The sequence below is a fragment of the Macaca nemestrina genome, chromosome 14 (assembly GCF_043159975.1).
Source record: "Macaca nemestrina isolate mMacNem1 chromosome 14, mMacNem.hap1, whole genome shotgun sequence".
In the NCBI taxonomy this organism is placed as follows: domain Eukaryota; kingdom Metazoa; phylum Chordata; class Mammalia; order Primates; family Cercopithecidae; genus Macaca; species Macaca nemestrina.
The window spans coordinates 117,277,981-117,294,550 of record NC_092138.1 but is presented as its reverse complement, the minus strand read 5'-3'; positions in this window follow the sequence as shown (position 1 = coordinate 117,294,550).

Sequence of the window (16,570 nt, the reverse complement as noted above, 5' to 3'; positions counted from 1 at the left end):
GTCTGCCTGTTTCTCAGTGGAGGGGAGGGAAGGTGGAGGAGCCTGGTCTGCCTGTTTCTCAGTGGAGGGGAGGGAAGGTGGAGGAGCCTGGTCTGCCTGTTTCTCAGTGGAGGGGAGGGAAGGTGGAGGAGCCTGGTCTGCCTGTTTCTCAGTGGAGGGGAGGGAAGGTGGAGGAGCCTGGTCTGCCTGTTTCTCAGTGGAGGGGAGGGAAGGTGGAGGAGCCTGGTCTGCCTGTTTCTCAGTGGAGGGGAGGGAAGGTGGAGGAGCCTGGTCTGCCTGTTTCTCAGTGGAGGGGAGGGAAGGTGGAGGAGCCTGGTCTGCCTGTTTCTCAGTGGAGGGGAGGGAAGGTGGAGGAGCCTGGTCTGCCTGTTTCTCAGTGGAGGGGAGGGAAGGTGGAGGAGCCTGGTCTGCCTGTTTCTCAGTGGAGGGGAGGGAAGGTGGAGGAGCCTGGTCTGCCTGTTTCTCAGTGGAGGGGAGGGAAGGTGGAGGAGCCTGGTCTGCCTGTTTCTCAGTGGAGAGGAGGGAAGGTGGAGGAGCCTGGTCTGCCTGTTTCTCAGTGGAGGGGAGGGAAGGTGGAGGAGCCTGGTCTGCCTGTTTCTCAGTGGAGGGGAGGGAAGGTGGAGGAGCCTGGTCTGCCTGTTTCTCAGTGGAGGGGAGGGAAGGTGGAGGAGCCTGGTCTGCCTGTTTCTCAGTGGAGGGGAGGGAAGGTGGAGGAGCCTGGTCTGCCTGTTTCTCAGTGGAGGGGAGGGAAGGTGGAGGAGCCTGGTCTGCCTGTTTCTCAGTGGAGGGGAGGGAAGGTGGAGGAGCCTGGTCTGCCTGTTTCTCAGTGGAGGGGAGGGAAGGTGGAGGAGCCTGGTCTGCCTGTTTCTCAGTGGAGGGGAGGGAAGGTGGAGGAGCCTGGTCTGCCTGTTTCTCAGTGGAGGGGAGGGAAGGTGGAGGAGCCTGGTCTGCCTGTTTCTCAGTGGAGGGGAGGGAAGGTGGAGGAGCCTGGTCTGCCTGTTTCTCAGTGGAGGGGAGGGAAGGTGGAGGAGCCTGGTCTGCCTGTTTCTCAGTGGAGGGGAGGGAAGGTGGAGGAGCCTGGTCTGCCTGTTTCTCAGTGGAGGGGAGGGAAGGTGGAGGAGCCTGGTCTGCCTGTTTCTCAGTGGAGGGGAGGGAAGGTGGAGGAGCCTGGTCTGCCTGTTTCTCAGTGGAGGGGAGGGAAGGTGGAGGAGCCTGGTCTGCCTGTTTCTCAGTGGAGGGGAGGGAAGGTGGAGGAGCCTGGTCTGCCTGTTTCTCAGTGGAGGGGAGGGAAGGTGGAGGAGCCTGGTCTGCCTGTTTCTCAGTGGAGAGGAGGGAAGGTGGAGGAGCCTGGTCTGCCTGTTTCTCAGTGGAGGGGAGGGAAGGTGGAGGAGCCTGGTCTGCCTGTTTCTCAGTGGAGAGGAGGGAAGGTGGAGGAGCCTGGTCTGCCTGTTTCTCAGTGGAGAGGAGGGAAGGTGGAGGAGCCTGGTCTGCCTGTTTCTCAGTGGAGAGGAGGGAAGGTGGAGGAGCCTGGTCTGCCTGTTTCTCAGTGGAGAGGAGGGAAGGTGGAGGAGCCTGGTCTGCCTGTTTCTCAGTGGAGGGGAGGGAAGGTGGAGGAGCCTGGTCTGCCTGTTTCTCAGTGGAGAGGAGGGAAGGTGGAGGAGCCTGGTCTGCCTGTTTCTCAGTGGAGGGGAGGGAAGGTGGAGGAGCCTGGTCTGCCTGTTTCTCAGTGGAGAGGAGGGAAGGTGGAGGAGCCTGGTCTGCCTGTTTCTCAGTGGAGAGGAGGGAAGGTGGAGGAGCCTGGTCTGCCTGTTTCTCAGTGGAGGGGAGGGAAGGTGGAGGAGCCTGGTCTGCCTGTTTCTCAGTGGAGGGGAGGGAAGGTGGAGGAGCGGGGGAGCGCCTTTCATGGGGATGTTTGCACTGGCCTCAGTCCCCCAAGTAAGGGTGGGGAGGCCCTTCCAGAATGTGGCCAAGGGAAGCTGCAGAACCAGGATCTTCCCCCTTTTTTGACCCCCAAGTCACTCCAGAACCAGCCATCTTTTGGGGGAAACTGGTTGGGACCAGTTGTCTTTTTTTTTTTTTTTTTGAGATGGAGTTTTGCTCTTGTTGCCCAGGTTGGAGTGCAATGGCACGATCTCAGCTCACCACAACCTCTGCCTCCCAGATTCAAGCGATTCTCCTGCCTCAGCCTCCCAAGTAGCTGGGATTACAGGACTGCACCACCACGCCCGGTTTTGTATTTTTAGTAGAGACAGGGTTTCACCATGTTGGCCAGGCTAGCCTCGAGCTCCTGACCTCAGGTGATCCACCCGCCTTGGCCTCCAAAAGTGCTGGGATTACAGGCGTGAGCAACCGCGCCCAGCCAAGGGAACAGTTGTCTTTTGAGGGACGTCCTTTTCATCGTTTTGGGATGTGTGTCAGGCACGTCCTCTTCTGAGTCCCACAGCGGCCTCTCCCCTCAATCTCAGAAGAGAAAGCTAAGGCCCGGGAAAGGGGAGGGGAGGGAGGACAGGGGAGGGAAGAGGGAAAAGGGGAGGGGAGGGAAGAGTGGGAGGGAGGAGAGAGGAGGGAAGAAGGGGAAGGGGAGGGAAGAGGGGGAAGAGGGGAGGGAAGCTGGGGAGAAAAGAGCGGGGGACTGTCCTCAGCTATGCAGGCTTGGGCAACCCTGGGGTCTGGGAGCGATGGGGCTGGGGTAAAGGAGCTCTGAGAAACATCACAGGGAGAGGGTCTGATGTCCAGGCTGCCCTGACCCTGACCTCTGCTGACCTCTAGGCACCCACAGACCCCAGGTCTGCAGGGCTGAACCCGGCAGGGGCTCTGGCGGGCTCCTGGATCTGTTCATTCCCTAAACATTTCTGGAATTGGCTGTGCTCCACCCAGCGGCCCCTGCCTGTGGGGAGACTGAGGCCCAGAGGGGGAAAGGGCCTGTCCTGGCCTGGGTCCCCCCACCCCCACCCCCCGCCCCCCGCTGTGGGGAAGGAGGTGTGCTGCTCAGGCAGTCAACGGGGTATCTGTCGGGTCCTCCTAAGCCCCACCCGCCCCAGCGCCGCCCTCTCTCCCTCCCTGTGGCCCTTGACTTTCGGCCCCCAGTCTGGGCAGCCCCTCTGTGTCTAAGGAGGTACCGGGCACCCCTGGGAAGCGGAAAGACGCGCAGGTCACCAGGGCGACCCTGGGAGGGAAGAAGGGCCCCGACGGCCACTGGGAATGGAGGCAAAACTGGAGCCGAGCGTGGAAGCAGATGGGGTCGGACGCGGGGATGGCGCGTGGGGACGGCGACCAGTTCGAGCAAAGGCGCGCCCACGGGAAAGTGCGAGGTTCGGGGCCGGCCTCGGCGGCGGTACCCCCAGGGCAGAGACTCCAGCCAGCGGCCCCACTGCCAGGGACGGGCGCTGGAGGGACGACCCCGAACTCTCTCCGGGGGCAACGGGCAACCCGCGGGGGAAAGCGGCTCCAGGCCCAGGTCGAAGGCGGGATTTAGGGAGGGGGCACGGTCGCCGGGGTGCGGCGCAGGCTGGGAGGGGCAGCCTCGAGGAGGGGGTGCAAATCCCCCAGTCGCGCCCCCACCCCGTCCCGGCCTCCGGCCCCTCCCCCAGGCCGCCCGGGACCTTTTAGGCGCTGACAGGTTAATAAAGTGCCGAGTGTTCCCGCGGGGACCCCGCCCGCAGCAGCCCCCGCCCGAGCCAGCTCCAGCTGGCGGCGCGTCGATAATCCCGGAGCCCGGGGCCGCCCCCGCTTCGAGTGGGGGCGGGGCTGCTCCCGACACCGACCTGGGAGCCGCGGGGAGGGGGGCGCGGCGGGATCGGCGCGGGGAGCGGGGCCTGCGGAGGCGGCCTCCGCGATGGGAGACCCGCGGTGCCCTGGAGAGCTTGTCTGCGTGACCTCGCTGTCCTCAGGTTCCCGATCCGAACAGCGCGCGCCGTACGCGGTGCCGCCCCGCGGGGGCCTGCGGGGAGCCCTGTGACCTCCCCGCGCCCCAGGGACAGAAACGCAGGCTCCGACCTCCTCCGGCTCCCGCTCAGTACCCACGAGGGCGAACCCAGAATCAGACTTAGGGCCGCGGCCCCCACCTGGACCCCCGCCAGGCCCCGGGGCGCCCAGCTAGAGCTGCAGACCTCAGGCGGAGTGAGACCTTGGGCTGCGGGGCAGTCTGCGGGCTCCGGGCTGTAGCGAGGTGAAGGGAAGGGGAAGACGGACCCCTCATCCTCCCTGGGTCCCGCCCCGAGGAGACCGACGCCCCTTCCTTCCAGGGTGGAGACGCCTTCTCGCGGATGGTGGAAGCTTTAGTCGCGCGCCTGCGGGTTGTCGGCCCGGAATTTGGGGCTCCTGGCGCCGGGTCTCCCCGCGGAGCGGGAGGTGCGGGGGCAGATCGAAGGCTGATGTCCCGCCCGCGGCTGGGGTCTCCCGGTCTCGGACCCTGGTGGGGCGGCGGGTGAGGCAGGGCCTGGGGCGCAGTGGGAGAGGGGTCGTCCGGGCTGGGGGAGACCCCGAGATGGGACCTGCCTGGTTCTGCTGGCGTCGCCGGCAGAGGAAACTCGGAGGGCCAGGGCTCTGCGCAGCCGGGGGTGCAGGGAGCCGGGGCCGGGGTCGTGCGCCCCGGCACGGCACGCGTTTTGTCTATTTTTTCTCGCTCGTTGGGGTCCCGACCCGAGAGGCAGCAGGGGTCCCTGACCAGAGAGGACCGACCCTTGCCAGGACCCCATCCCCCTTGCAGTGGGGGCGGGGGTGGGGGTGGCACAAGGCTCTGGGTGGCCTCCCCTTGGTGGGACGGAGAAGAGGCTTGCTAACTTTGAATCCGGCAACTGTATTACATCATCCAACTTAAATATCTGAATAATAAAATAATTTCAACCAACACATTAAAAGGGCTTATTTTCTCTTAAATATGAAATTCACACGAAGAGCTTCTTTTAGCCCAGAGGACCTTCCCAAATCAGGGGATGCCTTAGAAGTCACAGCGGCACCCCTTCCTCTCCCTAAGAGCAGGGACACCCCCTGCTCTGCCCTCCCCTCCTCTCCCTCCTCACCATCTGCCGCCAGGTCCAGCCCCCCTCCCCAAGGGGGGACAGGAGCGGGTGGGGGCCCAAATCCCTGGGCTTGCCTGGTCGAGTAGCAGCCCTGATAAATCAGAGGTTTTTCAGGGGAATCAGCCTGCAGCGCTAAATCCCAGAGGCTGTGATGATCAATTCTTTAAGCCCATAATTGTTTAAATTACTCTGAGCAACATAAAACATTAATTTTAAGAAATTTAATAGAAAAAAGCTCTTTAAATCCACAATGAGATAAATGACACCCAGTATGGCGACCTTTTTCCATACCTTGGTGACATTGAATAATCTGAAAGTTATTTACATTTTCATTCTTCGTGGAAAATGTTGACAAGCTTTTGGCCGTGGGCGAGGTGCGTGGTGGCGCCGGAGCGCCCCCTCCCCCCTAATTAATGGGGGAGCAGCGACTTCATAAGCAGAATTTTCATCAGTCTGCTTGTGCGACCTCGGGTGACGGCTCCCACCCTCCTGGAGCTGATGCAACTGCGGCTCATTTTTTACCATAAAAATATTCTGTCCTGACCAGCGGAGCCCCCTCTTGGCATTCAAACGTAGGTATGAGACGAAGATGCAGCTGTCACGTTCGGGGTGTAGGACGCAGCCCAAGGCCAAACCTAGGAGAAGACTCCAGATTCTGCAGCCCCCCGGGGAAGAGTCTGCCCTGCATGTGCGTGAGAGGCTGCAGCACTGTGGCTGTTGGGGGCAGCCGTGCCTGGGAGCCACAGGTTCCAGATGCTACACAGCCCTCCAAACCCAATTCCACACACTTCCCCCTACACCATCCTGGGTTGCCATCTCAGGAGGGCTGGGGTCCCCCAGGTCACATCGTTGGGGCTGGGTGGGTCCAGGAGTCAGGGAGCCACGGCGGGACACCCTGGGCAAAGCAGGCGCCGGAGTACAGGCTCGGGAGAACTGGCCCCTCGTCCTTTGCGTCCATGCGACTCACCGGCCACACTGTGTGATCGTGGGCGAAACGCTCGGCCTCTCTGAGTCTGTGAAGAGCAAGTACAATCTCCTTCCCAGGGTTACCGTGGGGCTCACCAAGGCAAAGCCTGGGATGGGTGGGTGAAGGGCACACCCACTCTGACCTGCACACCCACATCTGCTCATCCACAGGCTCATCTGCTCTCCAAGAGGTCACACACCCACGGCACGGCACACGCACAAACATCCCCCACGCTCTCCCAGAGCATAGGTGCTGGGGGTGGTGGCTGGATTGGAACTAGACTGTGGTGATGGTTGCACAGGGTTTACTTTAAAGTGGTTCATTTTGCGTGATGTGAACTTTACCTCAGTTTTAAACGGGAGGATTACTCCCTCCCAGACTGCCCTGGAGGATGAGCCTGGCTCCAAGCGGGAGAGGCAGACGGGAAGTCTCGTGGTTAGCCTGGTTCGGGCAACATCCCACCTGGCTCCAAAAGCTGCCATCTCTGAGAGCCACTCCCCGCCTCACCCCTCTCGGGAGCCTTGGCCCAGGGCAGCAGGACTGAGCCTCGCTAGCCTCTCCTGCACGGGTCAACCCCACGGGTTTGACCTGTGCACAGGGCTGGGCCATGGACAGCAGTGCGTCTGTGCCCAGCACCTGATCACAGCCGGCCTGTGTTGTACAGGATGTCCTTAACCCACCTCCCGCAGCCCCAGGGCTTCCCCGGAAGGCTTGCGTCTCCACAGGTTTGCCTTGACTGGGGAGAGCCCACCAAGGTGGGCGGGGAACTGGGGTCCTTGGGGCCCAGCAGGGATGTGCTTTTCCAGTGTCCCCGAAACCACTGACTGCCTGTGGCTGGTGGTCATTTATAGAGTGGTTCTGTCCTGTCCTCAGCCAAAAGTTCTGCAAGAGCTTTATTCTCAGGCTGGCCCGCCCTGACCGCTGGCTTTGACAGACCTTCAGAGAGGTCAGAGGTTGAGACCTGTGTTGTTCTAGGGGTGACACCATGACTCATGTCACCCTCCCCATTGTCTTCCTCTGCTTGGGGAACAACGCTGGCTGCAGATATGGTGGGTGGCTGAGCGTTAGGGATGGCCACACTTGAAGGCTCAGCTAGGTCTCCCAGAGGACAGGGGTGGTGGGACCAGCCAACCACCACCTGCTCTGAGTCCGAGAGGGCTGACCTTGGGATGAGGCAGGGGGAGGGGGAGGACGGCAGAAAGGGCAGTGGGTTGTCTGGGAGCCCCACCTCGGGCGGTTCGTTATAGCACTTACTCCCCTGGTCTGTCCCTGGGAGACAGCCAGAGGGCCCTTGAAGTCACTTCTTCAGGGCAAAGGCCCCGGAACCAGGCCCCTCCTGGGGGCTGCCTGAGGATCTAGGGCCCTGAGACTCCTAGGCCTGACAAAAGCTCCTTTTTGGCTATGGCAGGCAGAGGCCCCTCTGTGGTTTGTGCCGGACGCCCAACGCGCCCTGCGGGGCAGAGAGCAGCTGACGCCAGGGAGCTCCGGGCCTCTCCCAGGGTGGGGCTCGCTCCTCTCCCTGGCAAACGCTTTGTTCAGAGCTCGGTAATCCTCGGAATGACAAGGTTTAAAATTTAATTAGCAGGCTCCTCTTATGCAAACTCTCGTCATTAAACTAAGTGTCCCATTAGTTAAAGTGAAACTATATGGCAGTGGGATTGGGATCGCGGTGGAGATGGATAAGGCAGCCAGGAGTTTTATGGGCGGGCGGGCGGGCACCTTTCCTGCCGCCCAGGCTGGTGTCAACACACGGGCAGGCGGGGGTCCCCCCAGTCCTGCAGGCGACACGGGCCTCAGAACCGAGGGAGGGCTGGGCAGGCTCTGGCAAGGCTCTCGGGGGACTGAGACATTCAGGCCTGGGACCTCTGCAGCCAGGGTGTGTGGAGAGGCCACCGTCTGCAGACACGATGTCGCCAGTGGGCACACCGAGCCCTGACCCCACCGGGCATTTGAAAGGCAGCGTGACTGACAGGGGCTGCCTCCTTCCCCACCGGGGCTCAGGACAGAGAGACCTGGGTGGCCACGGGTTCCTCGAGTCTCATCTCCCAGGGGCCGGGCTGGCCACGCTCAGCGTGTATAAACTCACATGCATGGTTGATTTTTTTGTTACGAAAGTAACATATGCTCATTGTGGAGAATTTGGAAAACAGAACCTGACACTGCCCCACCGGTCCTCTATCCAGACCCCATTTGCTGATGCTCCTTCCAGGCTTTTCCTAGGCGGTGCACACACATATTTTGCCCAGGGTGGGTTTATCTTTTTAAGTAAAAAATAATTATTTTATTTTATTTTATTTTGAGACAGAGTCTGGCTCTGTCACCCAGGCTGGAGTGCGGTGGCGTGATCTCGGCTCACTGCAACCTCTGTCGCCCGGATTCAAGTGATTCTCCTGCCTTACGAAGACCTCCTGAGTAGCTGGGATTTACAGGCGCCTGCCATCGCGTCGGGCTAATTTTTATAGTTTTTAGTAGAGACGGGGTTTCACCATCTTGGCCAGGCTGGTCTTGAACTCCTGACTTCGTGATCCAAACCCCTCAGCCTCCCAAAGTGCTGGGATTACAGGTGTAAGCCACCGAACCCGGCCCAAAATTTTATCTTTGTTTACTGATTTTGAGACAAGCTTTCACTCAGTTGCCCAGGCTGGGGTGGAGTGGTGCCATCATAGCTCACTGCAGCCTCCAACTCCTGGACTAAAGCGAAACTCCTGCCTCAGCCTCCTGAGTAGCTGGGACTTCAGCAACTATAGCCAGAACCACAACCGGCTTTTTCTGGGGGGCGGGGGGGGCGGGAGTAGAGACAGGGTCTCCCTTTGGTGCCCCGGCTGGTCTCCAACTCCCGGCTTGTTTCCAACTCCCGGCTTCAAGCAATCCTCCCGCTTTAGCCTCTCAAAGTGTTGGGATTACAGGCAGGAAACACCACATCCCAGCCCCCAGGGTTGGGTTCCTAGGAGATGTATTGCTTTGTTTTGAGACAGGGTTCTTTGTCACCCAGGCTTAAGTGCAGTGCCAGGATCTCGGCTCACTGCAGCCTCCACTTCCCAGGCTCAAGCCACCCTCCCAGTTCAGCCCCTCTTTCCCTCCAGTAGCTGCAACCACAGGCACAGGACACCCCACCCAGCTTTTGTTTTCAATGTTTTGGAGAGACAGGGACTTATTATGTTAACCAGGCCAATCTCGAACTTCTGGCCTGAAGTATCCTCCTGCCTCAGCCTCCGAAAGTGCTGGGATTCCAGGCATGAGCCACTGCACCCGGCCGAGATGTACGGACTTGAAACCTACCTCTTGGTTTGATTGTCACACTATGACCATTTCCCAGGCCATCTGTGACCCTCCAGCAATGGGGTAGCAGCGCCTTCTGAAGTTGGGCTGTCCCTTTAGGCCTCTCTCATTGCTTCTACCAGGCAGTCATGGGCCATGTCCAAGCTCAGTGGAGTAGGGGCAGCTCACCAGGCCAACAGGGCCATGTTGGCAGCAGCTGGGCTCACGAGCCCCCCACCAGCACACACACAGACCCAGACACACACAGCCTAGGGTGCGGATGGTGGCCCAGGACTCACCCGGGGGGATCAGCCTCTCCCCTACCCAGGGACGACTCCCTGACCAAAGGAGCAACCCCTTGGGGAGGACTGTTCACATTGCAGCCTTCTTTTTGATTTCTAGAATGTTCCCATGCCCAGACCACTCGCTCCTCCCCATCCGTAACCCTCCCTGTCACTGAGGGGGCCTCTGAGCACGTGGGGACCCTGTTCACGGTCGCCATTGTGGCTCTACCCGGCCCCCGGTCTCCCTCCTTCCCTGCCCTGGTTGGGTGACTTTGAGTTTCTCAAACTGCAGCCAAGGGGCCGTCGTTCTCCACGCATCCTGGGTGCTTTGCCAGAATCTTTAAAACTTTGTGTTTTGGGGTTGACCCTGCCTGTGCGTTAGAACCACGTGAGGGGATGGAAACAAACTGCGTGGTGGCCGGGACCCAGTCCCAAGAACCCCAGGTCTGAGACCCGGTACCCGGGGTTCCTACAGCTCCCAGGTGGCAATAAGAGTGGACTGGACATTGGACGGCGCAATGGGCGTGGACTTCTCGGGTGCAACAATAACATGGTCGACGGAGGAAGGAGCCTTGTTGTCACTGAAATGCGCGGTTAGTTGGAATGCACTGTTCCGAATTTTAGCCAAAGCTGTTTTGATTTTACAGTTACCGAAGGCCACAGGCCCGAGGATGTTCACCTGCCTTGTGATTTTCACATACTGAAATTATAATAAAGACAGATGAGGTCAGCTTGGAGGACCTGAGAAAAGTTTCCCTCTGAAACTGTCCCCACGCCCGTTTCCGGAACAGTCGAGTGGGCCTGGAGCCCTCATGACTTATGGATGTACCAGCGAACAGCTGGCCGGCTTCTGTCAGCGCCGGAGCTCTCTGAGGCCCCATTTTCTCACCTGCAGTGTGGGGTCGGGAATTCGTTTATTTCGTGGGCCTCTCCTTAGGGTTAAGGGAACAAATGCTGTTTCCAGCCTGGGGATGTGACCTTGAACGAGGCAGCAGGGTCCCTTCCAGCGTCAGAGGTCAGGAAGGAGCTGAGCTGCAGTGGCGGCAGTGGCCGAGGAAGGCTCCCCTGAGAGGCCGTGCTCCTACGAGGCCTGAGGCATCCCCACCTGGGAAGGGCATCCCAGCGGGAGCTGCAGTGGGAAGAGCCCAGGTCCAAAGAGGCTGAGCCAGGGCTGGGTGGGGGCCCTGGGGTTGCCCGGAGGGCCGCCTGCCCCCTCGGGGCTCTCCGTCCAGGGCGGCAATGTGATTAGGGACCAGTCAGTCAATGCCCCCGGTGGAGGCGGTGGTGGTTGGGGTGTGGGGTTAGGCGTGGAGGTAGGGATGTGGGTGGATGTGGTCATGAGCTTGTGAAGGCTTTGGGGGACACTGAGAGAAAGTGAGGGGTCTCTCTCGGGGAGGGAGCAACTGAAGGAAGCCCCTTTTACCCATCGTGGGACAGGGTACTGGGAGGGGCCGAGACGAGTGGTGTATTTGGGTCACACAGTGGGTATTGGCATCTTTGAGTGTGCCCTCTCCAAGCACAGCGGCAGTGTGAAGAGGTGCCCTGGTGGGGGGGTGTGGGCTGGGGTGGAGGGTTGGGGGGGAGGGGTGGGCAAGAGGCGAGTTCCAGAGAAGGAGGAGAACCACGTGATGTGTCCCAGCAACCCAGAGAGGAAGCTTGGAAAGGCTGAGGCCTAAAACGGTTTCCCGCAGTAACGGCTGGAGCATCGGCAGCTGCTGTCCATTGTTGCTACCAATCCTATTCACAGCGCCAGCGCCAGCACCACCGCCGCGCGGTGCCAGCGCCCACTTTCCCTCCTGCCGTGCAGAGCTCACCTCCAGGCTCTGGGGCCCTCGGTCCGTCCCCTCCACCCCAGGAGCCACCCTGGGTGGCTCCCTCCACCATTGGCCGCATTCCCTCCTCCCACCCTGAGGCAGGCGTGTGGCTGCCCTGTGGCACCCTTGGGTAGCGGGCTGGGGAGGGCACCCGGTGGACCTGGGGAGCTGGCTCCGGAGGTGGGGCTCAGTCACCTGCGGGGCAGGTGCTGCCTGGGTAGCCCAGGGACGTGGCCGGCCACTGCAAAGAAGGAAGCCCCTGGTGGCCGCCTGGACCATCCAACCCCACACCCATCCCTGCCGCCCGCGCCCCTGTGCCTGCATCTGGCCATCCATCTGTCCCTTTGTGTGCAGGCCCCGGGCAGGCGGGCACTACACGAGGGTCTAGAAGGGTCGGACCCCCGAGGCCTGCCCAGACCCGCCCCCTGTCACTGTTCCTTAACAAACCCTCTGAGGAATTTTTAAACTGAACTGTCTCCTTTGACTCCCCCAGTCACAGGGCGGCAACAAGAGGTGTTAATGGGCCCGGGGTGGAGGGGGACAGCTGTGGGGGATTGGGGAGCTGAGACAGCCGGCAAGACCCTGCCGCCCCTTCCTCCTGTTCCTGGGGATACCTCAGCTGCTGCCAGGGATACCTCAGCTGCTCCCAGGACGCTGGGGCACTCAGCCTGTCCTCCACTGAGCCCCCACTGAGCCGACACCTAGCATCAGGAGTGGTGAGCGCCGTGCAGGGGTGAGGAGGGGCCAGGAGCTGACCAGGGCTGGGGGGTCAGGCTTTCCAGATGGGGGAGATGTTGACAGAGGTCAGGGCTCAGGCAGCAGCAGCTCGAGTGGGGAGGTGGCGTTAGGAGATGGCCAGACCTCGCACAGGCTGTGACTTCTCACAGGCTGTGACCCTGCACCTGGCCTGGGGGTCAGGGTCACATGGTCCCCCCAAAACAACTCCTCGTTGTTTCATTTGGAGGAGGCATCATTTAACTCAACAAAACAGAGAAATGGTTCCAGGAACGTCGATGCATTTGGGGTAAAGGAACCTGCTGTTTGTTCTCTTCTGTTTTTGTCTTGGTTAAAGTCATGTGACCCGTTAGTCAGAAGTTAGCTGCGATTCCAAAGGAAATGGTTAATTTTCAGGTCAATCCATTATCAACTTTGTAAACTAGATCGAAAATATAAGAGGGCTGAGGAGGCTTCACGTTTGCAAGTTTAATGTGTTTTTAAGACATGAAAGAATGGCCCATGTGCACGAGGCGTTTGCTTTACGTCCAACAACCGAAGTGATTAAAAGGGAAGCCAATTTTTTTTTCTTTTTTTTTTTTTTTTTGAGGCAGAGTCTTGCTCTGTTGCCAGGCTGGAGCGCAGTGGCCCAATCTTCGCTCACTGCAACCTCCGCCTCCCGAGCTCAAGCAATTCCCCTGCCTCAGCCTCCCCAAGTGGCTGGGACTACAGGGACCTGCCACCACGCCTGGCTAATTTTTGTATTTTTGGTAGAGACAGGGTTTCACCATGTTGGCCAGGATGTTCTCGATCTCCTGACCTTGTGATCCACCTGCTTCGGCCTCCCAAAGTGCAGGGATTACAGGCGTGAGCCACCGCGCCCAGCTGGGAAACCAAATTTTAAATTTAAATGTTGAAGGAAATTTAATTGAGTAGTGAAAGTTCCTTCACATTGTTCTTAACATTTACTGGCCGGGCGCGGTGGCTCAAGCCTGTAATCCCAGCACTTTGGGAAGCCGAGACGGGCGGATCACGAGGTCAGCAGATCGAGACCATCCTGGCTAACCTGGTGAAACCCCGTCTCTACTAAAAAATACAAAAAACTAGCCGGGCGAGGTGGCGGGCGCCTGTAGTCCCAGCTACTCGGGAGGCTGAGGCAGGAGGATGGCGTAAACCCGGGAGGCCGAGCTTGCAGTGAACTGAGATCCGGCCACTGCACTCCAGCCTGGGCGACATAGCGAGACTCTGTCTCAAAAAAAAAAAAAAAAAAAAAACATTTACTAAGATTCCTAATGGAATCATATTTGTAAACTGAACTTGAAAGCTTAATGAACAACTAGAGTTTTAAATTAATTGAATATTTCAAAAACCAAAATAACTATGCTGAATAATATTTTCTATGCAAAAAAAAAAACAAAGAAAAACATTCAAGAGCGTGGAATACTGATATTTAACAAATTAAATTTTTCTTTCTTGTTTTTATTTTTGAGACGGAGCTTCGCTCTTGTTGCCCAGGCTGGAGTGCAGTGGTGCGATCTCGGCTCACTACAACCTCCACCTGCCAGGTTCAAGTGATTCTCCTGCCTCAGCCTCCCAAATAGCTGGGATTACAGGCGCCTGCCACCACTCCCGGCTAAGTTTTGTATTTTTAGTAGAAACGTTTCATCATATTGGCCAGGCTGGTCTCGAACTCCTGACCTCAGGTGATCCACCTGCCTTGGCCTCCCAAAGTGCTGGGATTACAGATGTGACCCACCGTGCCTGGCCAACAAATTAAATTTTTCTTACACAACTTCACACTTGGGCTATTGGGTGCTCTGAGCGTTCTGTGGGTGTGAGATGACAGCCCCCCCATCCCTGCCCCCCACTTCCTTTTAGGGGTTGAACTATGTCCCTCAAAAAAATATGCCCACGTTCTAACCCCCGTCCCGGTGAATATGGCCTTATCTGGAAATATGGTCTTTGTTGATGAGAGCAAGGGGAGATGAGGCCACACTGGAGTAGGGGGCCCTGATCCAATGCGGATCCTTCTAAGACTGTCCTTGCCCCAGGTCCAGGCATTTCCTCTTCTTAGAGGGGGATTTGGACCAAAGACACGGGGGAGGTGTACCAGAAGGCCAAGTGATGGCAGAGGCAGGTGTGGCGGAAGCCAATGGGCAAATGCCAGCAGCCACCAGGAGCGGGGAGAGAGGCACAGGACGGGACAATTCTCCCCAAGCCCTTGGAGGCAGCTACCCCAGCGGGCCACCTCGATTTCAGACTGTGGCCCCCGGACTCCGGAAGGACGCCCTCCCATAGTGTGAACCGCCAAAGCTGGTGGTACTTTATGAAAGCCTCCCCAGGACACTAATGCGCCTCCGAGGGGTGGATACTTTTGGCTACCCCTCCCCGGGCCGGTCCCTGGCCCGTGCTGACTGGTCCTGGGAGATCTGGCCAGGCCGGTGGGCGTGGTGTACTCGGGTCCCGACTTGGGGCTGGGCACACAGGAGAACAGGACCCGGTGTGGCCCTGAACAAGTCAGCCTGGGTGCTGGCTCCAGCCCAGGGCACCTACTGGGGCCTCCCATCTCCAGGGCCTGGGGCTGCTATCTCTGTCCAGCCTTGGCAGAGTGACCCCTGCCCCGCCACCAGCTGGGGCCCTTCCTTCTCACCCTGCAGCCCGGGCAGGCATCACAGCCCCAGCCCACCGCCCCTCGGTGCCCTGACTCTTTTTACGGGCTGTGGGTGGTTGGGGGAGGCAGGCAGGGGTGCCCAGCCAGTGCCTTGGCCGCTCCCTGAGGGCCCCCAAGACCTTGCCCTGGCCTCCCAAATCCACCAATGTTAGAAAGGATTTGTGTCCCCGATAAATAATGCAAAGTTAAATTACATCCGCTGCGGCTTAAAATTTCATATTCCTATTTCTCATCTCCATAAAGAAATTCCACTCGCGGGCCCCACGGGTTGGCCTCTGCCAGCTGCCGCGGACACTCCTAATGAAATTGCTCCTCCAGGCGGGGCGGCACGAGGAGCTGTGCAGGGCAGTCGCCCGCAGGGGAAAAGGTAAAAGGCCAGAGTTCAAATTATTTATCTCCCTAATAACTTAATAGATTACATGCATGATGTCAGAGGCTGGCAGGCAGGCCTCCAGCCAGTTGGGGTGGGTGATCTATGAGGAGGCGGGAAGGGGACCCCCTCCCCAAGGGTACAGCTAGGGCATGCCTGCAGAGTTGGGGACTCCTACATCCATGTCCAGGAGAGGTGGGTCCTGTGAGCTCTGCCCCCACATTGTCCTTCATAAAACCCCACATCCCAGGAGTTGTGGCTCCTCCTGCCCTGGACGGAGGAGGCAGGGCTGGCTTCTGCAGACTTTCTAACGCTTTCTTGGGACCAGGATCCAATAGGTGCTCGGAAAGTGTAGGATGAACAATGAAAGTGTAGGATGAACAATGTCACCAGCCCAGGGCAGTGCATCCTTCCTTCCCTTTCTTTCCTCCCTCCCTCCCTCCCTGCTTCCCTCCTTTCCTTCCTTTCTTCCTTCCCTTTCTTTCCTCCCTCCCTCCCTCCCTTTCTTCCTTCCTTCCTTCCTTCCTCCCTTCCTTCCCTCCTTCCTTCCTTTTCTTCCCTCCTTTCCTTCCTTCCTTCCCTCCTTCCTTCCTTCACTTCCTTCCTTCCCTCTCTCCTTCCCTTCCCTCCCTTCCTCCTTCCTTCCTTCCTTTTCTTCCCTCCTTTCCTTCCTTCCTTTCCTCCTTCCTTCTTTCCTTCACTTCCTTCCTTCCTTCCTTCCCTCCCTCCTCCCTCCCTCCCTTCCTCCTTCCTTCTTTCCCACCCTCCCTCCTTCCTTCCTTCTTTCCTTCCTCCCTCCCTCCCTCCCTCCCTTCTCCTTCCTTCCTTCCTTCCTTCCTTCCTTCCTTCCTTCCTTCCTTCCTTCCTTCCTTCCTTCCTTCCTTCCTTCCTTCCCTTCCTCCCCAAGCAAATCAATACTTCTTTTAACGTGGTAAGGTTTTTTTTAAAAAACATGGTAGGGCTTTTTTTTTTTTAATGTTTTTTGTTTTTTGTTTTTTTGAGACGGAGTCTCACTTTGTCACCCAGGCTGGAGTGCAGTGGTGCGATCTCAGATCACTGCAAGCTCCGCCTCCCAGGTTCACACCATTCTCCTGCCTCAGCCTCCCCCGTAGCTGGGACTATAGGCGCCTGTCACCATGCCTGGCTAATTTTTTGTATTTTTAGTAGAGATGGAGTTTTCACCGTGTTAGCTGGGATGGTCTTGATCTCCCGACCTCGAGATCCGCCCGCCTCGGCCTCCCACAGTGCTGGGAATACAGGTGTGAGCCACTGCACCTGGCCAAAAACATGGTAGGGTTTTGACCTCAAATATTTACTTGGTCTGTTACTCAAATGAACTTGTAGCTGGACATGTCAACCTTGAAGATGCCGCTTCCAGTGCAATTCAGGCTCCAGCATAGGAGCCTATATAGTAGGGGATCCCTACTCTGATCCCCCAGCCCCCTTTGCAAAAATCTCTTCCATTTTATGC